This window comes from Pipistrellus hanaki (genome assembly GCF_964339955.1).
Source record: "Pipistrellus hanaki genome assembly, chromosome: 2".
In the NCBI taxonomy this organism is placed as follows: Eukaryota; Metazoa; Chordata; class Mammalia; order Chiroptera; family Vespertilionidae; genus Pipistrellus; species Pipistrellus hanaki.
Window position 1 is genome coordinate 125,375,813 of NC_140504.1, and position 17,604 is coordinate 125,393,416.

Here is a 17,604-nt window from a genome sequence, read left to right on the forward strand (position 1 = left end):
CTAACAATGGTGCAACTTTTGTCATGATTTTATAGGCAAAAAAACTGAAAATTGGGTAAAAATATCATGCAAAAAAATTGGCAAATCTCAAGTTGAAATTCTCTTTCAACTTACTAATTCTAACTAAAATATTAATGGAAAAATATAGTGTATGTATGTATATATATATATATATATATATATATATATGAAATATATAGTATTAAATTATATTTACTTAATGTCAAAAGATTATCTAAAAAATGTATAGCATGCCTCACATATTAATCACCATAAAATCCCATCCTGAATTCCTAGCAAATGACGATTTTCTTTAGTGGCTTCTTATCATGTGATATTATAAAGCATCCTACTCCTCCCTTTCAAAAAAATCTTTTGATGATGCCAACTTAACTTTGGAGATGACTTTTCATTTTATTTAAGCCAAGATTTTTTTTTCTCCTTTGCTATTTTAACTAAATAGAATTCTTAGAAATGAAAAAAAAAAGTAACAAGCACTGGTATATTCCTAGAGTAGAATAGCCTTTCAGAATTGAAAAAGATACATCAATCCTTTAATGTTATCCAGTCTTGGCTTTTTAAATTTGCTTAAGAAAAAACAATTCACACTTTCATGTCATGTTGTCAGCTCTGGATGTGTCAGCTCTTTGGATTTCTGATTTGGCTGATAGGGTTTTTCATGACACAAAACAGTTTAAAAAGTAATTTCTAGTAACTTCACAAATGTGCCTAAGAAGCTGAAGACAGAATTTGCAAATACTAAAGAATCACTTTTGAAGTTTAGTTGAAATGGCCTGATGTTGAATACAACTACTTTTGTAAAAATTGCTTAATCAAAAATATCTAGTTTTTGTAATTTTTACAACATAGTAATTAGCACTGAGTTTATCTAAAAAAAATTTTTTTTAATCTTACCTGAAGAATTACTTGTATATTTCTGGATTAGTTTTCTTTTTTTATCATCCATAAATATTTATTAAGCTTTATTATGTACAGAAATTGGCTTAATACTAGCAATACAATGTTTAAAATAAAGCAATCACTATCTGCATGAACCAGCCACAAAAATATGTACATAAACAAAAAAATATCAATGCATAGCGCTAACAGAGTGAAAGGACATTTCCATTAGACCTTAATGAATGAGGAAGTCACCTTGTAGAGAGAGAGAATTTCAGGTAGAAGAATCAATATGGAGAAAGGCATGGTTATTAAAATCTACACTAATAAAAGAGAAAGATGCAAATTTACCATACCTTCGAGACACCCACCAGCCAATTAGGAGTGAGTATGCAAATTAACCCAACAAAGATGGCTGGTTAATTTCTATACACAGGTGCTGAGTGGCTGGGGTCAGGGCAGGATGCTTTCGACTTAGGCATTCCGCACTGCCCTAGCCATTCTGGGCCTCTGGGCAGTGTAGGAAGGCGGAAAAGACGGCTCCAGCTGGAGCAAAGGCAGTACCTGCAGCCAGGGGAAGGAAGATCCATTCTTGCATGAATCTTCATGCATTGGCCTTCTAGTATATAGTATATTTAGAAAGGAAAAACATATTGTGTGGAGAAATAGGAAGGATGGGCAATGAGATTTAAATGGTAAATTGATAATCAATTCCTCAGGGGCTTGAATGTCATGCAATGAAGATCACATTTTACCTTCTAGGAAAGGGAAATTAACAAAATCCTTTCAATTTTTCCTTTCACTTCATCATATTCATTCATTATTTCTGGAAAATACCAAAGGAGTATCTGTTAAAAAAAAGTATTAACCACTCTAATATTACGAACATTTTCATTTTTTGCTTTACTTCTAGTCTTTGTTGACAGACAAACATTTTCATTGTTTCTTTGTCCTCCATATATACAGGGTGTCACCAAAAATAAATGCATATGTACTTTAACAGCTGATAGCTGCTAAATGAAATGTATTTTAACATACACTACCTTTATTATTATATTCAAAGTAAATATACATTTTTGGGGGACTCCCTGCATATACAATTTTGAAGTAGGAGTTTTATACTTAACACTGTACTAGAAACACTTTTCCATACTTCCACATGCTATCAAGGTTTTTCAGGAATGGCAATAATTCAACTACCCATTTCTTTAGGAAAATAATTCTCAACATAGTGGGATGAATAGAACACAGGAAGGACTTAAAGCAAGTGGCTTCTTTTGGAAGTGGCTACAGTAGTCCAGGCACGTGATGATAATGACCTGAAACAGAACAACGGCAAGGGGGCGGAAGAAGAGTGAGCAGAAGAAATATTTAACAGGTAAAACTACAGCATGTGGTCAAGGGATGAACTACATAGGAAGAGGAAATGGTGTCCAGCACCAATGACTGGTTGATCATGTCTCTCTAAACAAGGAACCTGGAAAGGGACAGTGTAGGTTTGGCCTCAAGGTGGTGGCACCTATGTGACATCCAACTGAAGATATTTGGAGGAAGTTGGAAGCCAATGGTCTTAACTCAGGAGAGAAAGAGAGAGTCTGGATTGTCATCTGCAGAGCAGAGTTGACAATGATGTCATGGCATGATGGTGCCTTAGGGGAGAACATGTTCGGGAACGAATACTAGCGAGTTTCTTTCAGTTTTCACTCCAACAGTGTGCCAACGTGGCAGTTTAATTCTAACTTATTTTGATGCACATCAAACACCTCCCTTCAAAGCTCTCAAACTGTCACCAAGGAAAGATATCTTCCAAGTAAACCAACATCTGTTTTGATGATGCCTATTATAAGACAATGCACTGCATTTCCTCAACCGGTGTGGTTTTACTCACAGTTATACCAAACCACGGGGCTCCTCTGAAGGGCTGATGCAATTAGCTCGCGATAGCATCGGCCGGAGGAGCGAGCTATAACACATTTCACAGAAGGCGTATGCTGGGTATGTTTTACGGAACGCAGGCTCAGGTACGTGATAGGTATCTGACTCCCCAGAGCTGGAAAGCATTGAAGAGCTTTCTAACGATGACCTTCGGGGAAGACATGGGCCTGGCTCTTTAATTCCTTGTAACTGCCTTGAGAAAACAGCACCCAGGATTTAAGTGACCATTTGGAAATCCTGCAATGCTCCAGGGGGTCTCATGGTCGGCAGGACAAGTGACATAGTAGTTTCGAACCAGACAGATGCTCTTTTAGAACCAGTTTTTCTCTCTGCCAAATGCGGATGGCTACTGCTAAGGAAATGGTCCATGCACGGCTAAAGGCCGCCAAACAGCAATTCCAGCCAGCATTTGGTATTCTGCTAAAATCATGGGCTTTATAATTTCTTAAATTTTGTCCCTCGTTATTCCTCTACCTGAAAGCCTTCAACAAAGGCTCAAAGACACATCAACAACTGTGCATCTCCCTTCCAGCGCCGACAGACTGTGCACCTGCCTCCTGCGTCACAAAAGCAGCCCTCTCCCCACCGCCCACTGGAGGAAGCTATGCGGAGGAAAAGCTAGCCAGGTCTCCATAAAGCACAGGTTAAAAAGCCTCTTTTGCCCTTAACACTGCTTTGGGAACCTGCTGCTTTTCCTTCCCTTCGCTGAGAACATGAGAAAAAGACGGTTCCAGATCCACTCGATTACACCTTTCAGCTGCCTCCCATCGTCAAAACCCGATGCAGACCCAGAAGAGGATGCTTTCCAGTCACTGCATGAGGGCGCCTTTTAACACACACCCGTTCAGTGTCCGCACAACCTCTCTGAGGGAAACTGTGAAGAGGCAAGAGCCAAAGAAAAGTTGCAGAAAAAGGTTGAATGCACTGGGTTGTGGTTACCTAAACAGCTAATAAATTTCCAGAGTACCTGACTTGTTCCTTTATAGGCTGGCTGGGCTTCTGAGTTCTTCTGTTTGGTTTTCCACTTGAACTAACTGTCCTATCTTCTACCAGGGCTGCAGCCACCAGCAAGGGCATTCAGGAGCAAGGACACCCTGAAAATCTATGTAGCATCATCCAAGGCCAGGCCTGCCCTTGCTGGAGCCAAGAGGGAGGGAACGAGGGGGGCCAGGAGACACTCCCACAGCCTGCGAACATCGATTCGAATCCTAAATCGGCCACGGCCACCGTGGGCGCTTTGATGTGTGTCCACGACAGCTTAGCTTTCTCTCTTTCAGCAATGGGATTGTCTCTGGCCACCAACACATACCACCTGCGAGCCCTAACAGCTGAAGGAAATCTCATTCAACATAACCTGCCAAGGGCAGCAGGTGTGGCTTTGGGAGCCAAGGATAAGGCTCCTGGGTACCACAGCACCGCCATCCTCAGACCTCTGCTACCCTGTCACTCCAGATGAGTTCCCTGGATCTGCTTTTCCTGCCGTATCACTGTAGGCAGCGGGAAACACTATCACTGAGGACAGCCAGGGTGAGTGGTTGAAGAGAAAGGGACATAAGAGAGCCTTGGACCTGGGGAAAACACTACACATTTAGATAAACTGAGGTTTTCAAGGGTTCAGAGAATACGCTGACTCCACATCCTGAAAGGCCAGGCCTTTTAAAGGGTGAATGTAACCATCATGGTTTGATGATGCTCAGATCAACCAGCAGATATTTCCTGGGCAGCTCTGATGAGCTGCGACCTGGGCCCTGTGCTGCGGGTGAGAAGGCACAGAGCAGGGTGAGGAAGCAGACTCGGTCGTTAGGAAACCTCAGGGTGCGAGAGAGAGCGATCTGCAGTGAGTTTCTTGGGCTCAGCATCTCCAGCAATTCTGACTCATCCAGCCCGGCGCTGCTGAATCTGCAGCTTCAATCCATGCAGCCAGGTGACTCTGTCAGGAGGCCCTGGAGCCGGACTACTTGGGAGAGACACGGGCTATGACCTGACTCCTGCCCTCAAGCAGCCTGCAACCAGATGGCGTGAGGACAACCACCCAAAAGCAAGGCAGAGCCGCACTCTCGTTTGTGATGCGAGCTCTACCTGTTATGGGAGTTCACAAGGAAGGGTGGGCAGTGAAGCTGTGAGCATTCAGGAAAGACTTTGTGAAGGAGCATCAGGCTTAGGGGTCAGGCAGAACTTGGGAGAGGAAGGGACAGCCCCATGCAAACATCTTAACCCAGTGGTCTGCAAACTCATTAGTTAACAGAGCCAAATATCAACAGTACAACAATTGAAATTTCTTTTGAGAGCCAAATGTTTTAAATTTAAACTTCTCCTAACGCCACTTTTTCAAAATAGACTCGCCCAGGCCTTGGTATTTTGTAGAAGAGCCACACTCAAGGGGCCAAAGAGCCACATGTGGCTCGCGAGCCGCAGTTTGCCAACCACAGTCTTAACCAAACCTCCTGCTTCAGCCTGCCACGGTGGCCACACCTGCGGCCTACATAAAGCTAGCCTGGGATAGAAGACACTGCTGAGCAGGTAGAGAAGCTTCTGATGTTGACTGCAGGGAGGACAGTGTCAATAGGAGAATTATAAAACTGGCATTTCCAGATAACACAGTTTGCAATTTTATTCTGTGGCCTTCATGTGGTATCCTGCACTTCATAATTTAACATTTGTAAGAGAAAAAAAAATGCCATTATGAAACCCAAATAATGTTCCACTCTGAGGCAGCCACCTGCTAACAAGTGACATCTGAGCCATCAATATAAAACAAAGGTTGGGGCTCTATGGCTCAAGGTTTGGGGCTCTATGAGGTTCAAGGACTGGCAGGTAACCCATAACATGGCGAGAGCAAACACAGAAGGAAACAGATTCCAACCAAAAAGGACAATCATTCAACACAAGCCTATCACATGTTTTCAAATATGATATTCACTTAACACTGTGCTGCCAGAAATGAATTATTAACCACAGACAGTGCAAGGCCTGCTTGACCCAAGGGCTGGCTCACATATCGGTGCCAGAGGCAGGGGGGTCCCCATGTCTGACCCTTTCCTCCACATGGTTGATCTTAGAGCCCCTCTGCAGAGATGACCCACTAGGGCAGTGGTTGGCAAACTGCAGCTCGAGAGCCACATGCGGTTCTTTGGTCTTTTGAGTGTGGCTCTTCCACAAAATACCACATACCCTAATTAAGCTAATAACAATGTACCTACCTATATAGTTTAATTTTAAAAAAATTTGGCTCTCAAAAGAAATTCCAATCATACTGTTGATATTTGGCTCTATTGACTAATGAGTTTGCCAACCACTGCACTAGGGTCATCTGTAAATTCTGTTGAGCAAAAATCCAAACACCAATTCCAGCCAGCATCTGGTATTTTACTAAAATCATGTGCTTTAGAAATTTCTTTAATTTTACCCTCGTTACTGTAAATTCTGTGGATCAAAAATCAATCAAACACTATAATTATTCAGCCGAAGCCGGTTTGGCTCAGTGGATAGAGCGTCGGCCTGCGGACTGAAAGATCCCAAGTTCAATTCCAGTCGAGGTACACCCCCAGTGGGGAGTGTGCAAGAGGCAGATGATCGATGTTTCTCTCTCATCGATGGTTCTAACTCTCTATCCCTCTCTCCTCCTCTCTGTAAAAAATCCATATAATATATATTTTTAAAAACAATATAATTATTCAATTAACTTCACTAGGGTGGACTGTTGAATTTTAAATTTGCATAAGACTATGGTGATCCCGGGAGGCATATCCTCCTGTTATAAGGTGACTCACTCTAAGAAGATGAGTAAGTTGTCCGAGGTCACTAAAATAGGTGGGCAGAACTGGGCTTCAACCAAAAGACTCCGTTTCCAAAAAATACAATAAGCTAGGCTGACAAATCTTTCTTGGAAGTCCACATTATTTTGGTATGTGGTTTGAAATTGTTCAGAGTGTTTAAATTTCACTCCAAAATAAGACTGTCATTCAGGGTACCGTGTTTAGTTAAAAGGTGCTCAATAAACATTCGTTGAGCAGGATTTGGAAACTCCCAATGCTTCTCATCTTTGCCCATCCCAATACTTCATTACAGGGTCACAAACTTGCCATCAAATTGAATCTGAGGTCTCTTGTATGATGAATACCATGCCAGTGCTTCCCAACCTTTTCAGCCATGCCCCACCTAAGCATCTCTAAAATCCTGATGCCCCCTTTGTGACATATAATTCTTATTATTCAAAAAGTGAACTCCTATTCATGTGGAGGAAGCCTAAAAGGCCATTAACTTGGTCTTAACATTCTTCCAAAAACATGGCATCCATGAAAGAGAAAAATAAAAGAACAAAAAGGCAGCTGAAGTATTGAAGAAGAAATCACTAAGAAACTGTTTAAAAATATTAATATGAAGTGATATAAAAATACCAAATAAAGTTACAAAACATATAATAGAGAACTGAAATGTATAAATATGTCACAATATATATTTATATACTGTAAATGATGCCCCTAGAACCATAGAAATGCAAAAAAAATCAGTTAATGACTCATTCTCGAATTGCCCCCCTTAAAAGTCAAATTGTGCCCCCCATTCCCATGGGGCATGTGCCCCACATTGGGAACCACTGCCTATGCTCTCAGATAAAATGAAGTATCTGAAAATGTAGTTATTTTGTTTGGGATGTGTGTGTGTGTGTGAGTGTGTGTGTGAGTGTGTGTGTGTGTTTAGTTGTTCGCATTTTCTCTCTCTCTCTCTCTCTTTCTCTCCCTCTCTCTCTCTTTCTCTCTCTCTTTTTGGTCTTTTTCTAATGACAAATGTATTCTACTCAGATCCTATTATTCTGCACATGGGAGAAACTAACACAACTAAGTCAATTTCATTGCTCTCCTTCAATAGAACAAAGCTTTCGCAAACATCCTGTGGCTTGGGCTGTAGAGAAATAGCCATGCACTTGAATAAGATGTCCTGGGACACCAAATAAATGGTGACTGATGAAATTTAAGACCAAGGCTTTCAGATGACTTACCCAAAACCACTTGTGTTTCAAGACCATTCGTGCATGCTGAAGTCCACACTTTCTCTCTTGCTCATGGTCCGGAGCAGCACTAATTTGGAGGTCTCAAAATAAACTCTCTCATTTTGCTCCAATATGCTGCAATAAGACAAAACAAAACACCAACTCAGAATGAGAATGCCACTTGAAGCAGTCAGTAGCTATTCAGGGGGAAATCCCTAGCTTTTGTGAGATGTATATTTTATAACCTCAAACAAGCATATTAATTACCAGGATGAAGCTATCGGGCAACTGATCTACCTCTGGTACCCTAAAATTCTGGATGGGGGGAGAGCAGAAAAGAAGAAACAAAGCACTCTCTGGGTAGGTACTGAAAATTATAATATACACCAGTGGGAATGTGCCTGCAAAATTTCAAGTTTACTAATTGAAATAAGTAAAGAAGGATTCCTTATGTTTAAATAATTAAAAATACTAAAATACAGTTTGTTAAGAATAGAGAGTGGAGAGAGTTTTGTTTCAAATTAAAATCCACCTGATTCTGCCCGTTAAACTCAGACTAAGTGAAATACTATGAATATTTTTAAATAAAGGGCTAATGGGATTGAACAAAACAAAGAATAAGGGAGAAGAAATTTTCCATTGCAAACAAGAAATTAATGTTTTCATTCTGACTCTTGAAAAATCTTGATCAAGACCTTCTCCACCCAAGTTGGAAAGCAGCATGTACTTGACACACTGAATATGAAATGAACGGTTAAAATATGCATGCCTCTTTACCCCACTCAGAGCAGCTGGCAGAGCCTACGCCTTCGAACTGTGTGTGTGTGACAAGGTCTCTCTGAAAAGTTCTCTTCTGCCTGAGAGTTTCAAAAACGCTCACTTGTCACAGGGCGTTGTTCTAGTTCCAGATGCTTAGTCAAATCCACCCCACTGTTTGTTTTTTGACAATGCCCATTTGAGCTCTTGGAAGCTGTCCTCAAAAGATGTGTGCATCCTTTTTCAGCCTTCTATGAGCTCTTTCTTGGCTGTTCTGAAAGTCCGTTGGCTGTCCCCCAGTTCTCTAACTCCCTGATTGCTTCCTATTGTACGTCTACACTCTACGCATCTCCAAAGGTCCCTGGGCAATCACCATGACCTCACCATCAAACAGCCTAGCGGTGAGGCCGGTATACTTTTATGCCTCTCCAGGCTGCTATATGCAAAATGAGTTCCTTGAAAGACTTGTGAAGCTACCGCTTTATAGAACACTCAACATGTTTGAAAGGGACTTTGGGGGGTTGTATATAACTGTGGTTAAGTTCATGGAGGCACTTAAAACCTTGGAGGAGGAGGAGAACGCTGCTCTTGGTTAATGTTTAAACAAGTGCATGGAGAATAAGACCATTATATTTTCACTCTACTGGGAGGAGCGCCTGCCTGACAGGACAGTCTTTCTTTCTTGTCTTGGCTCTATCAATTCTCAGCGAAGGTGGGGTCCTAACGATTGGATTTGTTTCCTGAGCACTTTTCATGAAATGTAATCAGCTCCCACTCAAAAGTGTAATAGGAACACATTGATAGGAATCAACATAAGCCAGGAAGTTCAAAGCATGACAAACTGTCTTTAGTTTAGTTTTGGTAAAAACAGAATTTGGAGAGAAGAGGATTTAAAGCAAGCCCACTGCCAGTTATTGTCTGATATCAATCTTGTTTTACTGAAAATAAACTGTTGCCTTTCTCTTATATGTTACCAGGTCTGTATCTTGGTATTCTAGAATAGAAAGTGTCTTTGCCATCTAGTTCAAAATTCTTCGGCAAATGAAGCTGTTGGCCCTCTTAGAGTCACACAGCAAGTTAATTTGTGCCTTGACTAGATTAGGGGTTTAACTGCTCATGCCCATTGAGTCTTACTGGACATAAGGTTGCTGAACAGAATGGAATGTGGTGTTGGTTTGAAAAGTTTATCGTAAGCACAACACCTTTTCATGGTACTGAAAACACACACTCTCTCTTTTTCTGTTTTGTTTTTGCCCTAAAGAAAGAAATTCATTTTGGGATTATATTCTTGTCATCAAGTAGAGCAAAATCTAACTTGGAGAAGCAGAACAGCTCCATTATTAGCTCAGGGCCCTCCACTGGCTGCCAAAGTCTGATGCCCAGAGGCTTATACTATTTGTAGAAGAGAAAGAAGGGAAAAAAAAGGACCATCTCAATGACAAGATTTTCCATTCTTATCCCTGTCAAGGTAAAGGAGTTGGAAGTGATTTAATTTGTGATTTATAGCTGACCCTCAATTACACATAGTCCCACAAGAACGAGACGATTTTTATCCAAAGAAAACCCACGGAAAATTCTGCACACCTCGTTTTAAGCAGAAGTTCAATACACTTCCCTTCTTCAGCAAACTTTTCAGCAGTCTGCTAATCACTAACAAAACAAACCGCTTGCCTTTCCTCTCCTTTGCCCTCCCATTCTTGTTTGCCAGGTGACGTTATAAATAGAGATAAGACCAAAAGTCTAGAAAGGAGGAAAGAACAACGGGGGCCTGGAGCATTCACAGATATGCCTGAGCATTGAGAGTCTCTGTATAAACAAGCTTTCACTGCAGAAAGTATTCCCTTCTCTAGTTCATACAGACAATGGCCCATGTGCATTTTCCCCCAACTTCTTAACCTGCCACAGAGCTCCACAATTCTTCTGTTTTTGATTTCCCAAATATACCACAATCTATACTCAACTGTCAAAAAAGTTGGAAGGAAGCCTGGCCGGCATGGCTCAGTGGTTGAGCGTCGACCTATAAACCAGGAGGTCACAGTTCGATTTTGGGTCAGGGGACATGCCTGGGTTGTGGGCTGGATCCCCAGGGTGGGGCGTGCAGGCGGCATCCAATCAACGATTATCTCTCATCATTGTGCTTCTATCTCTCTCCCCCTCTCTCTTCCTCTCTGAAATCAATAAAAAATATATATATATTTTTAAAAAATGGGAAAGTGGTCTCTTGCTGTGTGAAAAGTAAAATCACGGTCCTTTCATTTCAGGCTGGTTAATCTGGCTAATTTAACTCTGAGAGAATCTCCAGTGCAGTCTGTAAATGCTCCAATAGGTATTGCTAAAGGCTGAGTGTCCTTTGGCACACGTCAAGAGTTCTCCCTAAAATTACTCAGTGGTTTTTTAAAAAACAAGATATTGAATAAGACAGCCACATAATTCAAAAAATTCAAAAATTTGTTTGAATTTTTGAAGTGATAAGGGAAAATTTTATAAGCATTTCTGTGATAATTTTCTGAACAGTTATAAGCAGAAGCAGCAGCAGAGTTGCAATGGAAAGTCACTAAGGACTTAAACAATATTAAGTTTTTAAGTAAGTTTTAATTTAAGTTTTTAAGCAAAGCCAAAACATAAAAAAGCTCTTGAACTATACACAGTACAATGGCTATTGTCCCCTTAATTATTATCACAAATCAAGACTTTCCCATTCTTGGCCTGACAGACGCATGCAGCACAGAAAGCGAAAGAAATGATCTCCACGCTTCTACCCCGAGACAGATTTAGAATGGCATTGTTGTCATAAAGGAACTTGCTGGTTGCTTTATCGCCCTGTTTTGTGGAAGGGGAATGCCAGCACTTAGCCGGCAGGAGCATGTTCTTCATTCTGTGGGATACTTTTCCCTTAACTGTTAGCATTGTGCCCATAACCAATGGAAACCAAAGGACTGGAAAGAAAATATCATAAAAATGCAACAAAATTCACTGCCATTTGTAAATCCTTCTGTTACAAAAAGCGACTGTGTTTTATAGAGGCATGTGATGCATCATGAACGGTACTTTTTGCCATTTAAAAAGACCAAACAGTAGTAATAGCTCCACCGCTAGGCTGCCAGGACTTAACCTGCAATTTGGGCAATCAGTGTGGGACGGGATCACTTTGTTTTATGACACAGGAGCAGATGCTACTAATTAACACACAGAAATATCCAAAACAGGGTTTTTAAAACATATGAGTTTGGAAACATAAGTGGAAACAGCTTTGAAGGCTATAAGCAAAATAGTATAATAGGATGAAATATGAGTGGTTTTCTCTTTTAAAAAGAGAATTGGGTTAGCTGGTAAACTTTTCTGGGCCACCCTCTTAATAATGGATTTAAAGAGAAGTACCTGCTAAATCTTGCTTTTTATTTTTGAAAAACAGAGAGAGTAGCATATATCATATATTAGCCAGTGTGTTCTATTAGATGCTATAGTCCACTGTGAAACATTACATTATGCCAAAGATAAAATAAAGAGGGTTAAAAAGGTTGAAATAAATTTGGGAAACACTTTTGAAGGCTGTTGATGTATTGGTATGTATTGCAAATCTCTAAGAGGGAAGAGAGTATGCATTTTGACCCATTTATATTTATAATAACTCATTTAGTATAAATAATAATTATTTAACTGCATGTTACATAAAATGGCATATCTTTATGGAAAAATGACAACATTCTTTAAAACAGAAAAGTTAGTGAGAAGGATGATACTAATTTACATTTCTGCTAATGTCTTTCATGTCTGTCTTAACAGAAAACAATAAAATTCTCAAATGTGTCTCTAAATTCAATTTGCTATGATATGCTATTTGAAATACAGGGGGAAAATGGGCCTTCATTTTGAGCTAATTGTGGAAATTATTTCATATTACACTGATACTTGACAAGTGGTAGTTTCTTAAAGGATAGGGCAATTTGGGATCTGAAACATTTCAATGGGCTCCTTGTAATCTTTTATATTAAAATTCATTGGTTCATCTTGCACTTAGGACAGACTTTTTACCATGCAGGATTTTGTCACACCAGGCATGGATCACCTGGAAAATAAGACCAGTTCACTAAGGTATGCAGGTCTTTCAAATGGACACATTTCATTCACATCATCACACATCATTTTTCCTCTGAAAAACTCCACCATACCCTTGTGAGAGAATAGGAATAAATAGGTAAATAATGTTTGAGTACTGTTATAACAATAGTTTTCACCTTGCAGAGCACCTCTCACAGGTCTTCCGGGTTCTCAGAATGACAACTGCTGACTGACGAGACCGTCTAAGCTCTACAGACACCTCCCACAGAACGGAACTGCCTTCCTGCCCTTGGCTTATGCAAGTCTAGCCAGGCCTAGCTCTCTGGCGGACCTTCAGGTCCAATCCAATAAGGGCTGTTTACCCAGGCTGGCCATGGCCCTGACATGAACCATGAGGGGACAGTAGGACAGGGTTAGCTCTGAAGAACACATCTGTTTACTTGAATTCTGAATTCTACCAGGTAAGAATCTGTGAAAGGTGTAGGATTTAGACTTCTTTAGTAAATACTTTCTTCCAACCTAGGCGTTAATAATCTAGTAAGGATTTGTTTTAAATGAAGACAATGAACTTTGTAAGCATCCTGACAGACATTCAAAAAGACCTGTTTCATGAAATCAGTTAATGAAGAAACTATGCAGTTATAAACCACTAATTTGTTAAGAAATAAAAGGAACTACTAAACAGCACTAGTTAATTTTGGGTGTTAATGTACACATGCAATGCAATCCTATCTAATAAAGAAGGAACATGCTAACTGACCCTCACACTATCGCAAAAATAGCGACACCCACAGCCAATAAGGAGGGAATATGCTAATTGACTGTCCCACCCTCAAAGATGGCAGTGACCACAGCAAATAAGGAAGGAATATGCTAATTGACTGCCATGCCCTCAAAGATGGCGGCACCCACAGCCACAAGATGGTAGTGCCCAGTCCCCTCAGCCTCAGGAGAGGAGGCAGGTGTGCAGTATGGCCGAGCCAGCCTCCAGGCAGGCCTGGCCTTACCACATGCCTGCCTCTGGCGCCCCCTTGTCCTCTCAGCTCCCCAGCCACCCAGGGCAGGCCCAAGGCGCAGGCAAGCCTCAGATGGCACCTGCCCAGCCACCCAGGGCCACCTGAGGCTCAGGTAACCAAGGCCAGCCGAGGCTTGTGCTGCCAGCAGTTGCAGCAGCAGAAGTGTGATAGGGCATCGTCTTCCCCTAATCACTGGGTTGTCTCCCACCCCTGAGGGCTCCCAAACTGTGAGAGGGGGCAGGTCAGGCTGAGGGACCCTCCCCCCCCACCCCAAATGCATGAATTTTCATGCACCAGCCCTCTAGTAATAATGATAACAACAATAATAGCTAATATTTAAATGTTAATCCTTCAAATTACATTATCTCCTTTAGCCTTACAATCATCCCAGGTGGTGGATACTTTCATTATACTATTTTTAATAAATGAAGAAATGGAGGTGTATGTAACTAAATAACATACTCAAGTGGCTAAGTAAATAACAGATTCAGAACTCCAACTTCAATTTTCTGACATCGAAGATTCTCTCTTAACAACTCACTATGTTGCCTTATTTTCAATTAATTATTTTGAACTTTTTTATCTAATTCTTCCCCTGACGTTCACAGCAGTGCCCCCTTATGCACATCCCAAGATCCTTTGTGGATGCCTAAAACCTCAGATAGTATCAAACCCTACATACACCATGTTTTTTCCTATACATACATAACTATGATAATTTATATCAGGCACAGTAAGAGATTAAAAATAACCAATAATTAAAAAAAGAACAATTATAACACTATACTGCAATAAAGGTTTTGGGACCCTGGCTGGTGTGCTGAGTTGATTGGAGCATCTTCTTGAACACTGAAAGGTTGTAGGTTTGATCATTGATCAGGGCATATACGTACCCAAGTTGCAGGTTCTATCCCTGGCTGGGGACAAGGAGAGTATTGGGAGGCAACTAATCAATGTTTCCCTCTCTCATAGATGTTTTTCTCTCTCTCCCTCTCCCTTTCACTCTCTCTATAATCAATGGGGGAAAAGTTATATGACTATGGTCTCTTTCTCTCAAAATACCTTATTGTACTGTACTCACCCTTCTTGTGATGATGAGAGATGATTACATGCCCATCCTACTCCTGAATCTGTGTAATAGCCCTTACTTGCAGTACATGGCTTGGTGTCACTCAGGGAATCCCTTGCTGAAGTCTTCCACCCACAAATTTAATGCCTTTCCCATCTTAACTAAACACTAATCATACACAGTGGCTGTAAGTATTGCAGTTTGAGGTGCAACAGCAAAACTAGCAGGAATATCTTCTACCTTCTTCACAATTTCATGGATAGAGATCTTAGCCATCTTCACATTTTTATATTTCCTTAATAACTTGAGAACTTTCACCTGTTCGCATAAAGTAAGCTTCACTAATCTTGCACTTTGGGGCCATTCCTTGAACACAAGCCCTGGGCTACCTGGAGAGTGGGTCTGATAACCTAATTAGCTGAGTGACTAATTTGGGGGTAGAGGTGGGGGTGGGGGTTATATGTCATAGAGACACTTGACAAAGGGATGATTCACATCCAGGGCAGAATGGGAAAACACAAGGAGAGATTTCACCATCCTACTCCAGAATGGCAAGCAATTTAAAATGTATAAGTTTATTATTTCTGAAATTTTCAATTTGATATTTTCTGACCACGGATGACCCCAAATAACTGAAACCTCAGAAATCAAAACTGTGGATAAGGGGGAATGACTGCATTTCAGAGAAACGAGCTGCTTTTGGGAGGCAACTAATCAATGTTTCCCTCTCTCATAGATGTTTTTCTCTCTCTCCCTCTCCTTTTGGGGATTCTTTCCCCAAAGCAGCCACAAAGAAAAAGTCTCTCTCAAAAGCTACATATGCTGGGTGCTGCAAAGTCCAATCTTTTGATTCTTAAAAGGTCACGAGACAGGAGCACTGGTAATCACATTCTGTAAACAAAACCCACCGTTCCCCCAGCCTGCATGAACTCTTTCTTTTCTCTGCAAACACATCAATGCAACACGGGCAATGGGAAGGCCTGTCACCTGCGAGGCACCGGAGGCAAGGAGGTCGTGTTAATTAGCCTTTCCAGGTGCTTTCTACACCAGGAGCTCCCTCAGGTCAGACTGTTCCTGCTGCACCTGTCCCCCGGCCCTCCTTTCTCCCACCTGGATGCCTTTCCTTCTGCGAACCCGGAACCATTCAACAAACGTTGAATACCTTTCTAGATCTGTCATAACCATTTCCCAACACCCGGCTCAAGACGTTTGTTGTTGCAGAACCACTCCAGCTCTCCCTGTCCCCAAAGGACCTCTGGGAGGGACTCCGTCAGTATGGGCTTACATTGCTCTCCGCAACTGTGGGTAATATTGCTTCATTTCTGTGCCCCATCTTTCACAACCGTTAGTAGATGGCGGGTAGTCTTAAGACCTGCAGAATCAATCTCTCACAGCACTTTCCATGGTGCTGGATACAAAAGAGCATGCTTGCTCCTATTTTTCTCCCATGAGGCAGAGACTAAAGGACACAGGCATGTATTATATGTTCATGTTGATTGATTTTTACACATTTTTCCCTTCAGTCCTACATGAAACAAAATTAGCAGTGTAATTCAAGCAGAAATAGTAGATATTTTTTAAGAGAAGAGTAGTCTATACTGCAATCAATGGTGTTCACTGGGGAGGAAGCTGCATGCCATTGATGTGACATTGTCAGAGGAGAGAGAATGAGGTCCATCCTAATGTGAACTAATTTTAGAAGAACTGCTGACAAAAGAAGTAAAAATAAAAAGATGTGTGTGGGTACACCCAGAAATCCACTCATCACACTCAGCTGTGTTGAATGACATCCATCACCTGCAGGCCCAAGTCCCATTGGTGGGGCCTGTACATCTCCGTTTTCAACCTGAGTGCCACAGCTGGCTCAGAGCTTTTTAAAGAACATGAAAAAGTCCGTGGACCACAGACTACAGGAGAATCCCGCTCATTCCATTAGCATCATAATTACTCTTTGAAAAATTATGCTACGTACTTCGTATAAGATGATACAATCTAATATCAAGTGATAATAACAACAGCCCTTCTATACTTCGTCAAACGCATGAGGCATTTCAGTCGCCTAGAAAACTCCCATTTCCCTCAGACAAACCAAATAAATTGGAGCGAACCCGTGTTTTTTTTTTATCATGTCAAACTTCTGCGCAGAGGTTAAGAAAGGAAAGCTGCTGTAATGGCTCACATCTAATCACTGTGACAGACTCTATCTTAAGTGCCGGATTCCCACATGTAAGCCTCGTCACTGGATTTGCAGAACCATGCAAATCGGGCCTTCCTCTGAAATGCAACAGCCTGATCTTAGCCTTCTTTGCATAGATCATTCTTGGTGGAAATTTTCAATACCACAAAAGTGGAGAAAAGGGTGTGTAGCACATTGACTTCTTAGTCATATTTCCTGATGTTGCCATTTTAGTATATTTAAAATATTTACTTATGGCAACATTGGAGTAATTATAGTTTATGAAGCACTGTTCTCTTTTTCTGTCTTGGTAGACCCCTCAGCGCGCTGCACCACAAAAGAAAGCTCTCTGAGTCACGGGCATGACTTAGGAAAAGGCTGGTGCTCTTGTTTGGTGGACACCAGTGTCCCATTGCTCTTAACGTCTGAAGTGAGCAATCCTAGGCTGGCAACGTTCTCAAAACAGCCTATCATATGACACAGTAGGACAACGCTAGACTAACACTTCTCTTATGCCTCCATCTGCTTTCACATCTGTGCTGCCCACACCCACCTGTTCTCAATTCTGAGCACCTGACTCCCCAGACCACCCAACTGAAGCTGAAGGTGCCACGAGCTCAGAACCGCCCGCCCCCCGACTGAGGGAGGGTGACATAATGGATCAAGAAAACCAGTGGAGCAATGTTGGGTGATGAGACTCTGG

The 17,604-nt window shown here is 41.4% G+C and overlaps 1 protein-coding gene across 5 annotated transcripts in view; it reads right to left on the minus strand.

Annotated features, from left to right (window-relative positions):
• ATXN1 (ataxin 1) overlaps positions 1-17,604 on the minus strand; it is a 408,748-nt gene that overhangs the window by 299,315 nt on the left and 91,829 nt on the right. For 4 of the 5 annotated variants that reach the window (XM_084872721.1, XM_084872719.1, XM_084872722.1 and 1 more), the window contains exon 3: positions 7,835-7,960. The exons of the other annotated variant lie outside the window; for it this stretch is intronic. The gene's annotated coding sequence lies outside the window, so the exon portion shown is untranslated. The remainder of the gene's footprint in view (positions 1-7,834; positions 7,961-17,604) is intronic. 5 annotated transcript variants of the gene reach the window in all.